At 48.7% G+C, this 20,209-nt stretch overlaps 3 long non-coding RNA genes across 4 annotated transcripts; 1 reads left to right on the top strand and 2 right to left on the bottom strand.

Moving 5' to 3' along the window:
• Nucleotides 1-927: 927 nt before the first annotated feature.
• Nucleotides 928-4,594, bottom strand: LOC115615033. Of its 2 annotated transcripts, none has more exons than XR_003993926.1 (3): nucleotides 3,378-4,594; nucleotides 3,045-3,198; nucleotides 928-2,748 (listed from the first exon to the last, which is right to left on the bottom strand). It is a non-coding gene; the product is annotated as an uncharacterized LOC115615033 (long non-coding RNA). The 2 variants fall into 2 exon arrangements; XR_003993927.1 differs by having other exon boundaries at nucleotides 928-2,622.
• Nucleotides 4,595-7,588: 2,994 nt separating this feature from the next.
• LOC115615032 lies at nucleotides 7,589-10,568 on the top strand. Its single transcript, XR_003993925.1, has 3 exons — nucleotides 7,589-7,794; nucleotides 8,558-8,896; nucleotides 9,939-10,568. It is a non-coding gene; the product is annotated as an uncharacterized LOC115615032 (long non-coding RNA).
• Nucleotides 10,569-17,719: 7,151 nt separating this feature from the next.
• On the bottom strand, nucleotides 17,720-19,689 carry LOC115615036. Its single transcript, XR_003993929.1, has 2 exons — nucleotides 18,598-19,689; nucleotides 17,720-18,548 (listed from the first exon to the last, which is right to left on the bottom strand). It is a non-coding gene; the product is annotated as an uncharacterized LOC115615036 (long non-coding RNA).
• Nucleotides 19,690-20,209: the final 520 nt, after the last annotated feature.

Here is a 20,209-nt window from a genome sequence, read left to right as displayed (position 1 = left end):
AGCAACCCTCTCCTCCTCGTCAGTAATCAGAAGGATTCAGGGCAGGGGATGCTCCTCTCAGAGGTGTCAATAATACATAATCTTCTACCCTATCTTCCTCCTTTTTCCTTAATTTAAACACATTTCTCCAATATCACAACCCGAACAACACCTCTCCAACTTCGGTTTCTGTTGCCCTTTTTTTTTTTTTTTGCTTCTCCTGTCCCTTTCCCAAAGCTAAAACTAAGGGATCTGGCAGAGCTCTCTTAATTCCACATTCCTTCTGCCACTCCTGCTGGTTTCTTACGTGAAAAACATATCTGCATACATTACTTCGCTCTGTTGATATCCCATTACTAATTTACGCACACACACAAGGGATCCCACATACACACTCCACACAACTACAATACCTAAAACACAAACAAAATCCAATTAGACAACTATTAATGACACAATCACAACATACAGTGCAGCTTTAACCATATTATAATCGTCAATACCAAAATCGTTACTGTGATAATCCCAAAAACTAGGTCAAATACCAGCAAGTCACAAACAGAAACAAATCCAAATGTATACCAATTGAGCGCTAGCAGCCAGGTATACGCCTTTACCTACGAGATTTCTATACCTTGATTTACGGAAGGCTCCAAACAAAAGGTTAACACACCAAAATCCAAACTTCAAACAGACTCCCGTGCAGGACGTCTCCTACGACTTATGGAATGTTAACCAAAACAAAACAATGTTTACAAAAGAATACCTTCTTAAGATGGTCCTTGTCTGCTCCCGCAGTGATCTGAGTGAGTCGAGGGGTCCCTCCTGGAAAATTCCCCGGGGGCCCTAAGGAGCCCTGTTCTCAGCGGTTCCTGCAGCCGAGCAGAGAGTGTCCCATCTGGGGTGCCAAATTGATTCGTAGAACTCGTTAAGAACTTGCCAACAAAGTTTAAGTTGACAAGCAGGTATTCTTTATTGCGGCGCCAGGAGACACAGGGGATAACTGCTCCTAATGTGTGTCTCGTTTAAGCATCAAACAGACCATGATTATATTGTTACTTAACATACATATTCATTACATTTCTGATAAACGTCATACATATTCATTAGTTGTCCGAGAATCGTTTTACATAATTGAGGAGAGACGACAATGGACCCTACACAATTCAATGTGAATCAAGCAGAAGCCACTTTATTGTTCCCACGATCCCTTTATATACAGAGTTTTCTACCTCTACATGCGGTCACGCACCTTTTGATTGGTAAAAGCCCTCTTGCACGAGGCAATCACGCGGCTTGGTAAGTGTCCTTATTGGATCACCTAATTCCTGCTGTTCTTCCCATGTATCCGACTGCAGATGTTTTCTTCCTCTTATCTTCTTCTTGGTATGCAGCTACGTGTTTAGAAGCAGCTCTCTGATGGCTGGTTCACATCCTCTTATCTTCTTCTTGGTATGCAGCTGCATGCTTAGAAGAGGCCCTCATACGGCTGGCTCATCACATGTCCGCTGTCCTCCAAATACAACCCCACACATAATTCCATGCCTATTTTCGCATGTGCGTAACAATGTGGTAGTGGTCTTTGGTGGTCGTTTTACTTCTTCCAACAATCCTCATCACTTGGCCATTCCTTGAACTCTTGCTCTGGAAGTCTTTGAAGCATGCACAGTAGATAAATGTTTACACCAGCTTAATTAGTTCGGTAACACTGCTGACATAAATGAGTGATTTCTCCTTGTCCTTCTAGTTATCAGTTACCTTCACTACATCACCTCCTGAACATCTGCTTAGTTTCAGATACTCCTTACCTGCAGTCCTGTTTTGGTTACAATAAATTTTGTATGAAGGTCATAAGGTCCCAAAACCATGCCAGCTACAACGATTTATCTTATACCAGGACAATTATTATGTTCTTTTGGTTGGGTTTTGTTTTTTGTTTTTTTTTTTTAGGTTATGCCTCCACCATTTGCACAATACTAGAATTTTTTGATAAAGCCATTAGAACGCGCTTGCATGCAACATTAGCATTTTGCACAGCTAACGACATTAGTAATGCCTCCTTCATGATTTCCCAATGAAAGCCCTCCCAATGATTAGGTCGCTGCAGCCCGCCCGGTGTCGTTCCACCCAAAATTACCAGGAATGCCGCAGGAAGGAATTCTCCTTCCACTAACGCATTCTGAATAATCCCTCTCCATCGCCGTGTTGGGTCCCCGTCAGTTTTAGCAGTTTCGCCTGTCGCCTCCCCCCACCCCCTGGAGCTTCCTGCAGCTTCGCCTCTTGCCTCCCCCCACCCCCTGGAGCTTCCCAAGCGTGCTATCACACCCTCCTCCTCCCACGTGTTCTTCTTGAGCGATCTTATCTCTTTCCAAATCCTACAACTTTCGAAGTAGTTTCTGTGCCCAGTCCGGTTCCCTGTGGGGCTCGAGCGTGGATGATTTTCATGGAGACGTTGGCGGGGGAGGCACGGACAGAGGGAGAGGTGGAAAAAGCGATGGCTGCCTCTTGGGGCGAGACGGGTCGGGTGGGACGGGTGGCGGCTCTCCCTGGGTGGCTTTTCTACGCAAGGGTCGGGAGGCAGCGGTACAGGCCAGGATTCATCCACTTCCATCCCCTCGTCTTTCCAGGAATCCACCTCGTCCTCTATCGGAGGTGCCGATAGGGCAGCGGGGGAAGGGACAGGGAGCCAATTGAAAATTTTGATCTCAGACGATGGGAGCTGTAAAGCTATAAAAGCTCCGGCAGCAGCTGATCGCTCTGCCTTCATCGCTTGAATGATGAAGAATCATTAGAATCAGCTTCCAAGCTGTTGCTAGTCCCTTAGCTTCTTTATTGCCGTCGCTTACAGCATCCCATAACCATTCCCCAACCTTTTCCCAAGTTTTGACTTTAAAAGCAACCTCTGGATCTGGGGGGAACCCGTTCTCTCGGCACATTAATAACTTTTGGAGCACAAGCTCATCATGTTTAATTCCTCTCTTAGACAGTATATGCAGGAGCAGTTTCACAATCGCACTTTCTTCCTTTGTTACACTCTGCCCCATCTCTTATTACCGGCTGCTCACCTCTAAGGGTGTCCCGTTGCAACGTACGTTCTTTTTCACGGACCGTCCTCTGATCTGCTCCGACTCCAGTCCCGCTGGCTCGGCTCTCCAGCTCGTCCTCTCCTTCGGAGTTGCTCCCGGTACTATCGTCTGACGATCACGTCGGGGTCACCAACTGAGGAGAGAATACCACGTACCCTACACAATTCAATGTGAATCAAGCAGAAGCCACTTTATTGTTCTCACTATCCCTTTATATACAGAGTTTTCTATCCCTACATGCGGTCACGCGCCTTTTGATCGGTAAAAGCCCTTTTGCACGAGGCAATCACATGGCTCAGTAAGTGTCCTTACTGGTTAATCTAGTTCCTGGTGTTCCTCCCATGTATCCGACTGCAGATGTTTTCTTCCTCTTATCTTCTTCTTGGTACGTGGCTACGTGCTTAGAAGAGGCTCTCATATGGCTGGTTCATCATATGTCCATTCTCCTCTAAATATGACCCCACGACTCGGAAAAAAACACATCCAAATCTCAGCCAAAACTCTGCTAAAACCTCAGCCAACACTCAGCCAAACTCTGCTAAAACCTCAGCCAACACTCAGCCAAACTCTGCTAAAACCTCAGCCAACACTCAGCCAAACTCTGCTAAAACCTCAGCCAACACTCAGCCAAACTCTGCTAAAACCTCAGCCAACACTCAGCCAAACTCTGCTAAAACCTCAGCCAACACTCAGCCAACACTCAGCCAACACCTCTCAGCCAACACCTCTCAGCCAACACCTCTCAGCCAACACCTCTCAGCCAACACCTCTCAGCCAACACCTCTCAGCCAACACCTCTCAGCCAAAACCTCTCAGCCAAAACCTCTCAGCCAAAACTCGGACAAGATCTAGGACAAAAACTCAGCCAAAAACTCAGCCAAAAACTCAGCCAAAAACTCAGCCAAAAACTCAGCCAAAAACTCAGCCAAAAACTCAGCCAAAAACCAAAGCCAAAAACCAGCCAAAACTCAGCCAAAAACTCAACCAAAACTCAGTCAAAAGTGAACCAAAAGTGAGCCAAAAACTCAGCCAAGAACTCAGACAAAACTCAGCCAAAAACTCAGCAAAAACCTCAGCCAAAATCTCAGCAAAAACTCAGCAAAAAGTGAGCAAAACCTCAGCCAAACCTCAGCCAAGAGTGAGCCAAGGCGCAGCAAAAAGGCGCAGCAAAAAGGCGCAGCAAAAAAAAGTCAGCAAAAACTGAGCAATCATGAATAAAACTCAAATAAAAGTGAAAGTAAGTTTAAAAAAAAAAAGGAATGAAAACGAATACAAAAATCGACTGGTGTTGGGGTACTTAGGGGTTGCGGGGGCGGGGAGTGGGGCGTCTATGGGGCACTGTGTCATTAATGATGCTGATGACGTCATCGTGGTCCTGGTGACATCATGACACCAGGAGTCAATAAAAGCTGGGAAACACATGTTGTAGGTCTACAGGGCACCATGGGGATACGGGGCGCTGTGGGATAATTACTGAATATGATTTAGAAATTAAACTTATATTTAAAAATGTAGCATTGCTCACACATAAAGGAAAAACGGACTTTGAGGGTAAGATGCAGCTGCATGTGGTATGCCAGGAATTCACTCCACAGCGGTTCCCGTGGCAACATTGCTTGACGGAGGATGGAGCAGAGTGGAGATTCTGCAGCCAAACTCTATCCCAGCACCAGCAGAGATGGGAACTAGGTGGTACTTAAAACTGATAAGCTGCATACTTGTCGCTCTGAGCCGACGGTCTGTCATCTTTGGACAAAATGCTGTCCTTTGTGTGAACTTTGCTTCAGTATAATGCATTTTAACATGAAAACACACCTCCACCTCCAATGCTACCCACCTCCAAAGTGAGACCACCCCTCTTTGAGTATGCTCTTTGAATTTTTTGTGGCATATACCTTTAAAAGCGAAGCGAGGAAAATTTACACCAATAACAATAAAGGTATGTATGACTAGAGTCACTCAAGCTCCACCTTGAAAGTGAAAAATAGTATAAAAATGACCCAAAAAGTGGGAAGCATTACGGAAGACATCATCGTGGACGAGCCGAGGAAGACCCCATCAGCTGACTACTCTCGACTCCTGGGACCGGTCGACGGGCTGGACCTTTCTTCCCCCCCCATAGGGACGCCTTTGGGTAAGACTTGCACTGTATCCAGTGCTTCCCCGGGGAAAATTAGGAATCTCTATATAGAGTTGCTTTTTACTTTTATACTTTAAAGCCAGGCTGTATTATTCATAACTTTGCCGCGCAGTTGTATACCTTATTATTTGCACGTGCTTTTGCAGACAGTGTATTTATCACCGGCAATCCAGAAGAACCTGTATCTGTTGCTTTAATAAACTGCACTGTTTAAGTAGCTAATCGTAAATCTCTCATTGAACGTGACCAGCTCCCTCAGTGTGGCCGTGCTAGTTCATGAGCACGATTAGACTGAAGGTGCAGTGCACTATTAGTGCATCCGGAATCGTGATTATTCAATATATTGAATGCGACCGGACTGATAGTGGCAAATTGGGCATCACTCAGAATCTAAGCTGAGCTGCACCCAGCCCCTCTAATATCTGAGGACCAGCTGGAAAGCAAGGGGATTTATTTTCTGCCAAATTATTTTACCCTTTCATGCAACAGGCGCGTGCATCTATGGGTTGCTGTGGGGTATCTATGGGTGTCACTGGGTCGCCATGGGGCTGTGTGGGGGTGGCTGTGGGTCTCACCTTCGCGGGGGGCTCAGGTCCATCCTGAGGGCCCCAGCCCCTGGACCTGAGCATCCTGGGGCGTGGGCCGTGCCCGGTGCAGTCGCTCCAGCTCCATTAAACTGGACTGCAGTTAAATACAACAGGCATAAAGCTGAAAAGGGAATAAACACCAATGAAAGTGAATAAAAGTCAATTAAACGTGAATGAAAAAGAAGAAAAGGGAATAAATCTGAATAAATCTCCAAGAAAAGTGAATAAAACTGAATTGAAGATCACTCAAAGGAACTAAAAAGCAAATACATCTGAAAAAAACAGCATAAAAGTGAAGTAAAAGCAAATCCAAAGCAAGTACATGGGAGCTGAAGAGTGACAAAAATGTGCATAAAGCTTGTAGAGAACAGCTGTGGCCTTGCCAAAAATACACAACCTGCTGACAACAGGGACAAAGTGCAGAATCTTACAAAAGCCCTGTGGTTCTATGAAAAAGAAACAGTGTCAATAAAGCGAGAACTTATTAAACCTTGCAGAACTTGCTTAACCTTGTGAAACTCACCCATCTCATGGGAACTGCCCCTTATGCACAGTAGAATGGCTCGGAGGATCTGAGGCAAAGGAAAAAGGAGGAGGCACTTTGCATGCAGGGCAAGTATCAAATAGGTGGATACTGACTGCAAATGGAGAACCCTGAACCAGGTGTGTCTGGTGGAGATCTCCCTTTATTCAAACAAAGCTTTAAACCTCCCTCTGCCTCATGAGCTCTTATTGAAACCAGGTGTTCCCTACACAGCTGAATAAAAAGCGATTAAAAGTGAATTCAGGCAAATAAAAAATTGAGTAAAAGTGAGTATTTATGCCTCAATAAAAAGTGAATAAATGCGAACAGAAGTGAATACAAATGGGGAAAAAAACCCCGAAAACCTGAAAAAAGTGACTAAAAAGCAAATAGAAAGTGAATAAAAATAGAAAAAAGTTAATAAAGTGACCAAAAATCAGTATTAAGTGACTAAAACTCAATGAAAAACTGCATAAGGGAATCAAAGTGAACAAAAGTGATAAAATCTCGACTAAATCTCAAATAAATTTATATAGTCGTAAAAAAACGTAAAGCAAATCAACTTTAATTAAATGCACTGATGAACCATGAGCCCCCAGCCATTGCCGCCCCGCGCCCTCCCCCGCCCCCCCCGCTTTCCCCCCGCCGCTCCTGCTGCTCCAGCCCCCTCCCCCCGCCGCTCCTGCAGCCGGCGCCGTCCCTGTCCTTGCCGCTCCCGCTGCCGCCGCTCTGGCCGCCGCCGCTGCCCCCCCTCGCTGCTGCCGCCTCTATCGCCGCTCCCGCCGCCTCTTTTACTACCTCGCCCGCCGCCACCGCCCTTGCCTCCAGCCCTGCCCGCTCCCGCACCCCCTTCTCCACATGCCGCTCTTGCAGCCGGCGCCGCCCCTGCCCCTGCCGCTCCTGCTGCTCCTGCCGCCGCCGCCACCCCTACCGCCCATCCACCGCCGCTCCCGCCGCCCCTTTTACTACCTCGCCCGCCGCCGCCCCTGCTGCCGAGACTGCCGCCGCTCCTGCCGCCACTGCTACTGCCCCTTCCGGCGCTGCTCCGCCCCTGACGCCGCTGACTCCGCCCCTGATACCGTTGACTCCGCCCCTGACACCGCTCCTGACGCCAATGACTCCGCCCCTGACGCTGCCGCCGGAAAAATACCTCCCGCGCTACACCGCCCCTTTTATAATCTCGCCCGCTTCCGCCTTCCAGCCAATCACTGCGCTGGTCGTCTCACAGCGAGGGCGGGACATGGAGGCGGTGGGACAGCGTCGTCCAATCCCTGGCCGCCTCTCCCTTAGCTACACCGCGCAGCAGAGGGGACGCCTTCCCGCCTAGCGACCGGCGGCCAATCAGCGGTGCCCCTCGGTGTGAGGGAGCGATGGCGGCGGCGGCGGCTGAAACGCGGCTTTATCTTCAACAGATGTGCGGCTATGAAGCTTAGCGGGGCTCAGCTCGGCGCGCGGCCGTCCAGGAGCTGCTGAGCGAAGGTTTGTTCCGGTTTTGGTGGGCGGGAAGACGGCGGTGATGGCGGAGGAAAGCGGTTTAAAGGGAAAGCGGATGACGGGGAAGGGGGGGATAATGGCGGTTAGAGGGCATAGATGATGGGAAGGAGGGTTAATGGTAGTTAAGAGGGGAGAGATGGTGGGGAAGGGGGGGATAATGGCGGTTGAAGGGGATAGATAATAAGGAAGGAGGGGATAATGGCGGTTAAAGGAGATCGATGATGGGGAGGGGGGATAATGGCGGTGAGGGGGGATAGATGATGGGGAAGGGGGGAATAATGGTGGTTAGGAGGATAGATGATGGGGAAGGGGGAGATAATGGCGGTTGGGGGAGATGGATGATGGGAAAGGTGGGCATAATGGCAGTTAGAGAGGATAGATGATGGGGGGGTAATGGCTGTTAGGGGGGATAAATGGTGCGAAAAAGCGGGGATAATTGCTTTTAGGGGGATAGATGAGGGGGAAGGGGGAGATAATGGCGGTTGAAGGGTATAGATGATGGGGAAGGGGGGGTAATGGCTGTTAGGGGGGATAGATGATGCGAAAAGAAGGAATAGTGGGGTACGGGATAGAAGAAGGGGTGTGGGGGAATGGTGGGGGGGGAAGAGCAGATGGTGGATGGGGGGGGCCAGCACATGGTGGGTGAGGACATGTTCTCCATCCCCGTGTCCCAAACTCCATCCCTCTAATATGGAATGGTGGGCGGTGGACACCAGATGGTGATGTTGGACGCTCTCTGTACCTGCAGGACCAGGCTGGTGTTGTGGGCTCCATCGTGTGGCCCCAGCTCCTGCCTCAGCACCAGCATCACCCGGTGCCAGGACCATGGGGCCAGCCCTGCCCGGTGCTGCTGCACCTCTGTGGGGATGGAGATGGTGAGGAGGATGATGAAGAAGAGCCCATGGATCAGGATGAGGAGAGATTAACCCTTACCCTGCCGAAACCTCTGTGCATCGAAGACGTGCACCAGCTCCCCACGCCACAGCGGCAGCACCATGGTACGTGCAGCTCAGCAGTGAACCTCCAGCATTCCTGTCGTCATTCGCATCATCCCGGATCCATCCCAGAGATGCAGGAAGATCCCTCGGTGGGTACTGGCCAGTAGCACCCTGGGGTACAGCCCCAGGAGCAGCCACTCCACGGTGCCAGGGGGGTCCAAGGGGTGCAGCAGCACCTGGGACAGCAGCTCCCGGTGCTGATCCCAGCGGCATTCCTGGAATTCCGGGGGCTCCATGCCCAGCAGCAGCTACTCCCCGGGGGGCAGGTGGCCCACCCAACACAACGAGCCCCATAGGGTCCCCACTCCCCCCCCCAACATAAGTTGGGGGTTGACTCTTTTATTCGCTTTCATTTTTATTCACTTTTATTCATTTTTCTTCACTTTTTAATCACTTTATTGACATTTTATTGACTTTTCATTCAGTTTTCTTGCGATTTGATTTAGTCACTTTTAGTAACATTTTCTTTTTTAGATTCCCCATAGTGACCCAGAGCAACCCCTGGACATCCCACAGACACCCCCTTCGATCCTTTATAGGACCCCCAGCCTCATAGAGTCCCTATAGACACCCCACAGCGACCCATGGATACTCCACAGTGACTCATAGATGCCCCATAGAGACCCATAGATCCCCATAGTGACCCATTGCGACCTATATATACCCCATAGACACCCTATAGTGAGCCACGGCCACCCATAGACACCCCATAGAGACCCACAGCAACTGCTAGATACCCTATAGACCCACACGTGGCCCCATGACAACTCTTATGATTTATGGTGTCATGACTTCACCAGGACTGGGATGACATCATTGTCAGCAGCATCGTCAACCACCATGGGCGCCCCATAGGGCCCCCACTACCCCTACACCAATCGTTTTTTTATTTGCTTTCATTAATTTTTATGAACTTTCATTCACTTTTATTCGAGATTCATTCAGGCTTGTTCACTTTTATTCCTTTTTGTTTACTTCGTAATAACTTACAATCACTTTATTCACTTTTATTTGCTTTTTGTTGACTTTACACAGTTTTATTCAGCTTTATTTGCGGTTTATTAATTTAATTTTTTTTCAGCTTTATTTGCTTTTGCGTCCTTTTTAGTAACTTTTTTTTTTTTTTTCCAGATGCCCCGTAGCGACCCAGAGAGACTCCTGGACACTCCATAAAGCCCTGTACACCCTACAGGCATCGCATAGAGCCATACAGTGACCCACAGACACCCGACAGCAACCATTGGACCCATATAGACCCCATAGTGACCCATAGATCCCCATAACTACCCACAGAGACCACAGAGTGACCCACACACTGCCCCATGGCAACCCATATCACCCCATAGACACCCTCCACTGCCCCATAGCATCCTATAGACCCACAACTCACACCCCACAGCTTTTATTGACCACTGGCATTGCAGTAACAGCAGCAGAATCTGTATACATAGCACCCGATAGGGAACCCCCTACCCCCCGTGGCCCGTAAGTGCCCCAACACCCGTGAATTTTTTAGTCTCTTTCATTCATTTTTATTCACTTTTTCATAATTTATAATTGCTTGTTTTCACTTTTCGTTGAATTTCTTCGGTTTAATTCACTTTTTATTTGGTTTTTAGTCAATTTTTGTTCACTTTTCAAGTTGCAGTCAGGCTGATTCACTTTTTATTCCCTTTTTAATGACATTATGGTGGGTCTTGGCTAGGTGTGAGGCCAAGGCAGGGTTAATAAAGGCCTGGGGGCATGGTCTGTGCTGTGGAAGGGCTCTGGAAGGGACGTGGTCTGTGCTGTGGAAGGGCTCTGGGAGGGGCTAATGTAGGAGGGTAGGTGGTACCAGGGGATGAGGCCTCTGTTGGGGTGGACCAATGACAAATAAGGGGCATGGACTCAGGTGAGGGTGTGATCAAGGCTATGGGTGGGGCCAGGCCTAGTGAGGGGTGGAGCTGTGGTGTAGATAAGGGGCGGGGACTGTGCTGGGGGCATGGTCTAGGCTGTGGCTAGGGCTGGGGGCACAGCCAGGGTGGGGTCTCAGCTAGGGTCAGGGTTCAGGTAGGCCTGGGGTTGGGGGTCCTTGTGACATGGGGTGTGGCTTGGGTAGGGGCGTGGTGAGGGGTCTGGGCGGGGTTAGTAGGGCAGGTGGGCGGGAGGATGGTGAGTAGAACCTGGCAGGCAGACAGGCACCAGGATCCAGCAGGTGGGCAGTAGGACCTCGCAGGCAGGTGGGAAGGCAGGCACTAGGACCCAGCCTGCAGAATCTGGGAACCTGTGGGCAGACATTAGGACCCAGTGGGCAGGCAGTCAGGTGGGCAGTGGGGCAGACACCAGGTCAGTAAAGGCCTGGGAGGTGTGAGCTGTGTTGTGGGTTGGGCTACTGTGGGATTATGGGCATGGTCTCGGTTAGGGGTCAGGGCTAGTAAAGGGGTGGGTCCTGTGCTGGGGTCAGGCCCATGAGGGCCATGGGTGTGGTCTAGGCTGTGGGTGGAGGCACAACTGTGGTGGGGCCAGTGTACAGGTGGAGCTTGGTGCTGGTGAGGGAGTGGGGCGGCTGGGGGCATGGTCCAGGCTGTGGACAGGGTTAGGGTGGATGCAGAGACAAGTGGCTCTCCAGGGGGGTCATAGGTCAGGGGTCAAAGCCCAAATGTCATTGGTCAAAAGGTCAGGCAGTCACAGGTCAAATGCCAGAGGTGAAAGGTCAAAGGTCGGTGTGAAGTGTCAGAGGTAAAAAAAGCCAGCAGTCATGGTGAAGGGTCGAGGATCAAAGGTCAAGTGTCAGAGGCAAGTGCCAGCAGCTGAGACAACAGCCCTTCACAAGCTATGCCCCTGCTCACCTTCCCCAGTCTTATCTAAGCCACTCTGTGAGCCCATGCCCCAAGGACAAGCCCCCCCCCCCCCGCAGGGTCATCTGCCTCTGCCCCAGTGAGGCTCCGCCCATACCTCACCTGGACCTGTCCCCTCATGTGCCCACTTCCCCTGGTAGCCCCGCCTCCAAGGCAGACCACACCCCCCTCGGGAGGCGACCCCGCCCTGGCCACGCCCCCCACCATGTTCTCACCTCAGGCCTGCTTCAGACCTACCTAGTCACATCCTGGCCACATCCCCAGCCCTTGCTCCGCCCGTTTGGGGCCACGCCCCCAGCCTGGGTACACCCCCACCCCTGTACTAACCCTACCTGAACATGCCCCTGGCCAGGCCACACCCCCAGTCGGCCCCCACACCCTAGGCCAACCTGAACCCTGCCCCTAGCTGAGACCCCACCCCGGCCACACCCCCAGCCCTAGCCACAGCCTAGACCACGCCCCCAGCACAGTCCCCGCCCCTTGTCTACACCACAGCTCCACCCCTCACCAGCCCTGGCCCCACCCACAGCCTCGATCACACCCTCACCTGAGTCCACACCCCTTGTCCCTCATTGGTCCACCCCAACAGAGGCCTCATCCCCTGGTACTACCCACCCCCCTGAGCCTAGACCACACCCACCCTCCTACATTAGCCCCTCCCACAGCACAGACCACACCCCCAGACCTCCATTAACCCCGCCCCTCCCACAGCCCTCCCACAGCACAGACCACACCCCCAGGCCTTTATTAACCCCACCCCTCCCAGAGCCCTCCCACAGCCCAGACCACGCCCCCAGGCCTTTATTAACCCCACCTTGGCCTCACACCCAGCCCAGACCCACCGCAATGTGATCATTATGTGATCGCTATGGGGTCTCTATGAGTCTCTAGTGGTCGCTGTGCAGCTCTATGAGATGTCTACAGGGGCTGTGGGGCTCTATGAGTTTCTCTGGGTCGCTATGGGGCATTTAAAAAAAAAAAAAAAGTTATTTAAAAATAAGAGACTAAAAAGCAAATAAATCTGAAGAAAAAGATGAATAGAAAAGCAAATAAAGCTGGATAAAACTGCGTAAAGATAATAAAAAGCAAAAGTGAATAATGTGATTACAAATTATTACAAAGCAAATAAAAAGGAATAAAAGTGAACAAGGCTGAATGAATCTCGAATAAAAGTTCATAAAAACGAATGAAAGCAAATAAAGAAGCGATTGGTGTGGGGGTACTTATGGGGTGCGACGGGGTAATTGGGGGCCCTATTGTGGTGCCATGGTGGTTGACGATGCTGCTGCTGCTGCTGTCATCGCAGTCCTGGTGGCGTCACGACACCTCAAGTCAATAAAAGCTGTGGGGTGTGTGTTGTGCGTCTATCGGGAACTATAGGGTGGGGGGTGGGGGGGGAGTGTCTATGGGGTGCTGTGTGGCAGTGGAGGGTGTCTCTGGGGCTCTGTGGGTCGTCATGGGGGCATGTGTGGGTGTATAGGGTATCTAGGAGTTGCTGTGGGTCTCTATGGGGCGTCTATAGGGAGTCTATGGGGTGCTGTGGATGGTTGGGGACTGTCTATGGGTCTCTATGTGATGTTTATGGGTGTCTGTACGTAACCAGGGGGTGTCCAGGGGTTGCTAAGAGTTACTCTGGGATGTCTACGGGTTGCTCTGGGATCCTACAGGATGTCTACAGGGAGGCTATGAGGCTGAGTGGGTCTATAGGGGATCTACTGTGCTCTATGGGGCTCTAGGAGGTGTCCATGGGTTGCTCTGGGTCACTAAGGGATATCTAAAAAAAAAAGTTAATATAAGTGACTAAATGAAATCTGAAGAAAACTGGAAAAAAGTGAATAAAAAGCACATTAAAGTGAATAAAGTGGTTAAACAGTGAATAAAACTGAATAAAAATGAACAAGCCTAAATAAAACTCAAATAAAAATGAATGAAAGTCAACAAAAAAAAAAAATTGATTGGTATTGGGGTACTTACGGGGTGCGGGGGAGTACTGGGAGCCCCATAGGGCACTTGCGGACCCCCCATGGGGCTCTTGGAGGTCCCTATAGGGTGCCGTGCTATTGATGATGCGGATGATACAAGGATGCTGGGGAGGGACTCTTCCTTAGGGACTGTAGTGGTAGGACAAGGGGTAATGGGTTCAAACTTAAACAGGGGAAGTTTAGACTAGATATAAGGAAGAAGTTCTTTACAGTGAGGGTGGTGAAGCACTGGAATGGGTTGCCCAGGGAGGTTGTGGATGCTCCATCCCTGGCGGTGTTCAAGGCCAGGTTGGACAGAGCCTTGAACCACGTGGTTTAGGGCAAGGTGTCCCTGCCCATGGCAGGGGGGTTGGAACTAGATGATCTTAAGGTCCTTTCCAACCCTTACGATTCTATGATTCTATGATGTCATCACGGCCCCAGTGACATCACAACACCATAAGTCAATAAAAGCCGTGAGGCGTGTGTTGTGCATCTATAAGGAACTATGGCGCAGTGGGGAGGGGGTCTATAAGCTGCTAGGTGGCAGTGCAGGGTGCGTATAGAGCTCTATGCGTTGTCATGTGGCCACATGTGGGTCTATGGGGGATCTAGCAGTTGCTGTGTGTCTCTATGGGGTGTCTATGGGTGGTCGTGGCAAGCTACAAGGGGTCCGGGGCTCTCTATAGGGTGGCTATGGGATATCTGTAGGTTGCAGTGGGTCATTACGGGGATCTATGAGCCTCTATGGGACATCTGTGAGTCACTTTGGAGTATCCATGGGTTGCTGTGGGGTGTCTATCAGTCACTGTGACTCTCTATGGGATGTCTATAGGGTGTCCATGGGGTGCTGTGGATGGCTATGGGATGTCTATAGGTCACTAGGAGCCGCCTATGGGTGTCTGGAGATCACTATGGCATCTCCGTGGTTCATCAAGAGTTCATGTAGGGTGCCTATGGGTCGCTCTGAGACCCTACGGGATATCTATAGGGAGTCTATGAGGCTGGGGGGGCATAGAAGGGATCTACTGGGCTCTATGGGGCAATATGAGGTGGCCAGGGGTTGCTCTGGGTCACTACAGGGTATCTAAAAAAAAAAAGAAAATCTTACTAAAAGTGACTAAGCCAAATCTGAAGAAAACTGAACAAAACCTGGGCAAACAAAACCTGAGCAAAAAGTGAATGAAACTTTAAAAAAAAAAAATGAAAGTGAATAAAAAAATTGACCGGTGTTGGGGTACTTAGGTGTTGCAGGGGGGTAGTGGGCGCCCTATGGGGCACTGTGTCATTGATGATGCTGATGATGTCATCGCGGTCCTGGTGACATCATGACACCAGGAGTCAATAAAAGCTGGGGAACACGTGTTGTGGGTCTATAGGGCACTATGGGGATGGGGGGGGTGTGCATCTATGCGTTGCTGTGGGTCATCTATGAGTGTCACTGGGTTGCCATGGGGCAGTGCGGCGGTGGCTGTGGGTCTCACCTTCGCGGGGGGCTCAAGTCCATCCTGGGGCATGGGCTGGGCCCGATGCAGTCGCTCCAGCTCCATTAAACTGGATTGCAGTTAAATACAACAGGCATAAAGCTGAAAAGGGAATAAACACCAATGAAAGTGAATAAAAGTCAATTAAACGTGAATGAAAAAGAAGAAAAGGGAATAAATAAGAAGTCTCCAAGAAAAGTGAAAAAAACTGAATTGAAGATCACTCAAAGGAACTAAAAAGCAAACAAATCTGAATAAAACAGCACAAAAGTGAATTAAAAGCGCATCAAAAGCAAGTACATGGGAATCAAAAGTGAACAAAGGTGGACGAAAAGCCTGAATAAACCTGCATAAAGCTTGTGGAGAAAAGCTGTGGCCTTGCCAAAAATACACAAATACACTGCTGACAACAGTGAAAGAGTGCAGAATCTTACAAAAGCCCTGTGGTTCTATGAAAAAGAAACAGTGTCAATAATGCGAGAACTTATTAAACCTTGCAGAACTTGCTTAACCTTGTGAAACTCGCCCGTCTCATGGGAACTGTCGCTTATGCACAGTAGAATGGCTCGGAGGATCTGAGGCAAAGGAGAAAGGAGGAGGCACTTTGCATGCAGGGCAAGTATCAAATAGGTGGATACTGACTGCAAATGGAGAACCCTGAACCAGGTGTGTCTGTTGGAGACCTTGCTTTATTCAAATAAAGCTTCAAACCTCCCTCTGCCTCATGAGCTGTTATCGAAACCAGGTTTTCCTCACAAAGCTGAATAAAAAGTGATTAAAAGTGAATAGAAGTGAACACAAAATTGAGAACAGCGAGTAAAAGTGACTATGCCTCAATAAAAAGTGAATAAATGCTAACAGAAGTGATTAGAAATTGGAAAAACAAAAGTATTGAGAAAAGTGACTAAAAAGTGGCTAAAAAGTGAACCCCCCCCCGAAGAAAAAGTGAATAAAGTGAATAAGAGTCAATATGAAGTGAATAAAACTCAGTAAAAAACTGCATAAGGGAATAAAAGTGAACAAAAGTGATAAAATCTTGACTAAAACTCAAATAAATTTATATATTTGTAAGTAAACGTAAAGTTAAATTTAATTAAATGATCAACCTCAAGGAGATTAAATCAATGTAAATGAAATTAAAGCTCAAAACAAATCACATAAAGCCCAATAAACCACAGTAAGTTTAAAGAAAAAAAAAAAGTTAAATAAAGGCAAATGAAATAAAATAAAGGCAAATTAATTTAAATAAATGCAAATAAACTTTAATAGCACCAAAGACAATCAAACAACCGCAATAAACCTTTAAATAAACCTGAACGAGCTCCAAAGAGCAGCTGAAATAAACTGGAAATAAATTAATTTAAACACAGAGAATTCAATTCAAATGAACTTAAATGAAGGAGAGAATGACTAAACCCGAAGGAACGACTGCAATAGACTGGAATGGGCTTAAATAAACTGAAATAGATTTCGATAGACCCAAATAAACTTAAATGGACTCAGTTAACTTCAAATAAATTCGAATAAATTCATTAAACTGGATCGATAAACCGATCCTGGAGCCGCTTTTCGCTCCGGGTCCTTTTAACACCTCGCTGATGCCTGATTAAGGCAAGTAACAGGGGCCCGCCACCAATGAGCCGTCTCAGGGGATGAGGGAGAAGAGGAGAGAGAGGACTGTCACCTCTAATTAGCGCTGATGAGCCATGAGACGCCAAACCCCGACCACTCCTGCTGCTACCATCGTAAAAAGCTCACCCCCCACTCCGCGCCGCCCCTTTTATCACCTCGCACGGTGCCACCTCCCAATCACTGCGCCGCTCGCCTCACAGCGAGGGTGGGACATGGAGGTGGCGGGAAAGCGTCGTCCAATCCCTGGCCTCCTCTCCCTTAGCTACAGCGCCCCGCCATGCTGCTGCCGGGCACCGCGTATGCGCTGGCCACCAACGGCAGGCTGGTAGGATCAAAACCGGCGCGCAAACGCCGGGCTGCGGCCTCGGGACAGCAGCGCCCGCGAGCACCCGGCACGCTCGTCGGCACCGCGAACGTCGAGCACCGGCGGCTTTTCCTTAGCGGGAGACACCGGCCCGCAAGATCGCGTTGCCACTTCCGGCGACCGGCAGCGGGGAGCATAGGAGCGCCACGGCGCATGCGTGGAGCCCCGGCTGCAGTACCGAATTCTGGACACGGGATGGCAGCAGCGAGCAGCTCCCTGCGCCACACCGCGCGGTCCCCCCTGCAGTGCCGGGGTTTGGCCACAGGACGGCAGCATCCATTTATTCGGTATTGCAGAGGCAGTGGGCTGAGCAACGGCCGTTCCCCAGCCCAGTTTACACCCTCCGGGGATAGCAACTACTTTGCACAGAGTTGACGCTTCTCTGCACCTTTCCCACGGGCAGCTCCGTCTCCGACAGTCGTTGCCTGCGTACTAAAAAACATTCCAATCCTTTGCCGCTGACGACAGGACAAGGCTGGGGCTGTTCCGGCCACGCTCCCCAAGCGGGGAAAGCAGAGGCGCGTTCATGTACAAGATGTGCTGCGGAAGACAGCGCAGTTCTGCATTCCCCACCGCTCCTGCCAGCGAGCTGCCGGCATCACGCAGTACGTGGTAGGGGGGATACGCTCTTCCGCCAGTGCGTGGCGCAAGCAGCTCAGTTCCTCTGGCTTCCCAAGGCGCTTCCTTGAAAACAACTGCTCCAATATTTCAGAACCCTCTACATACCTTCGGGCCTCCAAGCCAGTTTCAGCAAGCAACACAGCTGAAATACAGTGCTAGTAAAAAGCCAGCTGTCATCTTGATGTCAAAAGGTGTTTGTAAGTTGAACCCCTGACTGTTTTGGCATCAAGACTGCAAGGCAAGAAATACACCACTGCTTGAACAAGCAAGACCCCTGTCAAGTAGCTGTGCACAGGGATACGTGGCTGCCTGCGACTGATGCCTTTTTCTGCTAAAACCAGAGCACAATTGGCTTTTAAAGAGCCACCGGCAGTGCGGAACGTACTTCAACTTTACCTGCACGGGGTCCCCAGAGAACAGCGTCTTAGTCCAACTGGTGCATGAACTCTTTGCCCTTGACAAAGTGGCTGCCTGTAGAGGTAGCAGAACTACTGCTGCTCAAAGAGGAAAGGAATGACTTGGTGTAAAGCTCTCCAGGGTGCCTGTGTTCCGTGCAGTCAATGATCTCAGCAGCCTATACACAGGGCAAGGCTTTTCTGGAGCTTTTTGTCCACATTTTGGATATAACTGTGCTCTGCCTGTTGTTCAGTTAAAGCACAAGTGAGATGATCCACTTTAACACTTGTACAGTAATCCCTATGTGTTAATATTAGCACCCACTGTGCTACTTAGGTGGACGTTACTTTGCTGCCTACTGATTTCCCTGAAATTAGGTACTTCAGGAAGATCTAAGCAGGCTGAATTGCAAACCAGCTGAATTGCAGGCTATTGAGGGCAAAAGACTGCCATAGTCCAGACTGCTTCTACTATTCTCTCTCAGAGTGGGTGAACTTTTGATCCAACCTCAAAGTAATGCAATTCCAATTCTATTGGTACTCGCTTTCATTCACTTCTGCTCTGTAACAGTGCCACTCCCATAGTATCAGTGAATAACAAATATTTAATTGTAAAAGGCTTTCCTTGTCTCAGGAACAGGAACAGACAGGAGTTTTATAATTGCTTATTTAAATTAAGTGAAAGCAGCAGCAGCAGCATATTCCTTGTTCCAGCTCCATTCTAATCCTTTCCAGTAATTTTCATTTTGGTCTGCTGATACCAGCAAAGTTACAATTTGCACTGCTGTGAAAAAATAAATTCTCCTACAGTTGCTTTGAACTGGAGTCAAGAAGAAGTAGCATTTATTCCCCATAAAGCTTTAATCTTTCTTCTATCTCTATGTCTTACCATTTACCCTATTACAATTCCTGGGGTAGCACTAATTGAGCCTTACTGAAATTGATCTCTCAACTTCGTAATTTAGATAGTTCTCCCACTTCCTCTTCTATAGCCTTGGTCACTTGACAACCATCTACCTAAGACAACAACTTGGTGCCTTGTAGCTTTTAAAAGATAATGCTTCATCACTCACAAATATATGTGTATGTATCATACTTCATGTTACATATACAGACTTTGCAGTACATGTTGATAAGCTGTTCTAATCACAAGGAGAAACGTGGTTACTTGTTTGAGATGGAGGTAGCTTTCAATTGGATCTATTTGATTTTATTACTTTAGCTTGTTTGTATTTGGTCTTCTCAAATTCAGCCATGACATTCTAAAAACTAAGCATGGTATCTTTCTGTTTTAACATATGCATGTAAGATTACTAACAGAACCATCCAAAGCAAAGATAAACAAGATACAGTTAGCAACAGCAACAGGGTGCAAGTGGGAAACAGAAATAACAAACAGTTGTTATCAATGGTTATCTTAGTTAACCAGGCTGGAACACTTCCTTTTGTAGGAGCTTTTGGTGATATCAGAGGTCTGCTAAACCCACTCACAGATCTGCTGCTACCTTTTAATATTTGCTGTCAGTGGCTCTATCACTATAACAAACAAACTACATTTCATTTTAACTGAGATGCTGTTAAATTTATGCCTCCCCCCCCCCCCCCCCCCCCCCCCCCCCCGTTTTGTTTTGTTTCCCACAACGGAAAGGTCCTAGTAGGTCACCCACCATAATGCACTACAGGGTTAATATTTTGGAAACACTACATACAGCAATTAACCTTTGGTTACTAGACAGGTAGGAACATCATCTTATACTCACCTGCAACATCTTCCATAAAACATTGCTTTTATTCTGAGTCAATATTACTCTACTATTTGGTATTTGCTCTCAAACCCTCATATAAACATGCTTAATCCCTAGTTCTCTCAGCCTTTAATTACCTATAAGATGTATGACATTTAATGACCTTCCAGGAACCTTTCAGGCCATTATTTAACCAAAACCAGATCCATAGGTGAAAGAATAGTGTTGACCCTTTCAAACAAAGCTACTGGTGCCTAAATTCAGGAATTCCTCTTACAAAAGCCTCTATAGTACTGTTATTATTGGGTAACACTCAATGGCACAATATATGAAAGAGCACTGGTATGTTTACAGTCATTTCAG

Source organism: Strigops habroptila, chromosome 13 (genome assembly GCF_004027225.2).
Source record: "Strigops habroptila isolate Jane chromosome 13, bStrHab1.2.pri, whole genome shotgun sequence".
In the NCBI taxonomy this organism is placed as follows: Eukaryota; Metazoa; Chordata; class Aves; order Psittaciformes; family Psittacidae; genus Strigops; species Strigops habroptila.
The sequence above is the reverse complement of the archived record's forward strand: the minus strand, read 5'-3'. Positions and strand labels throughout refer to the sequence as shown.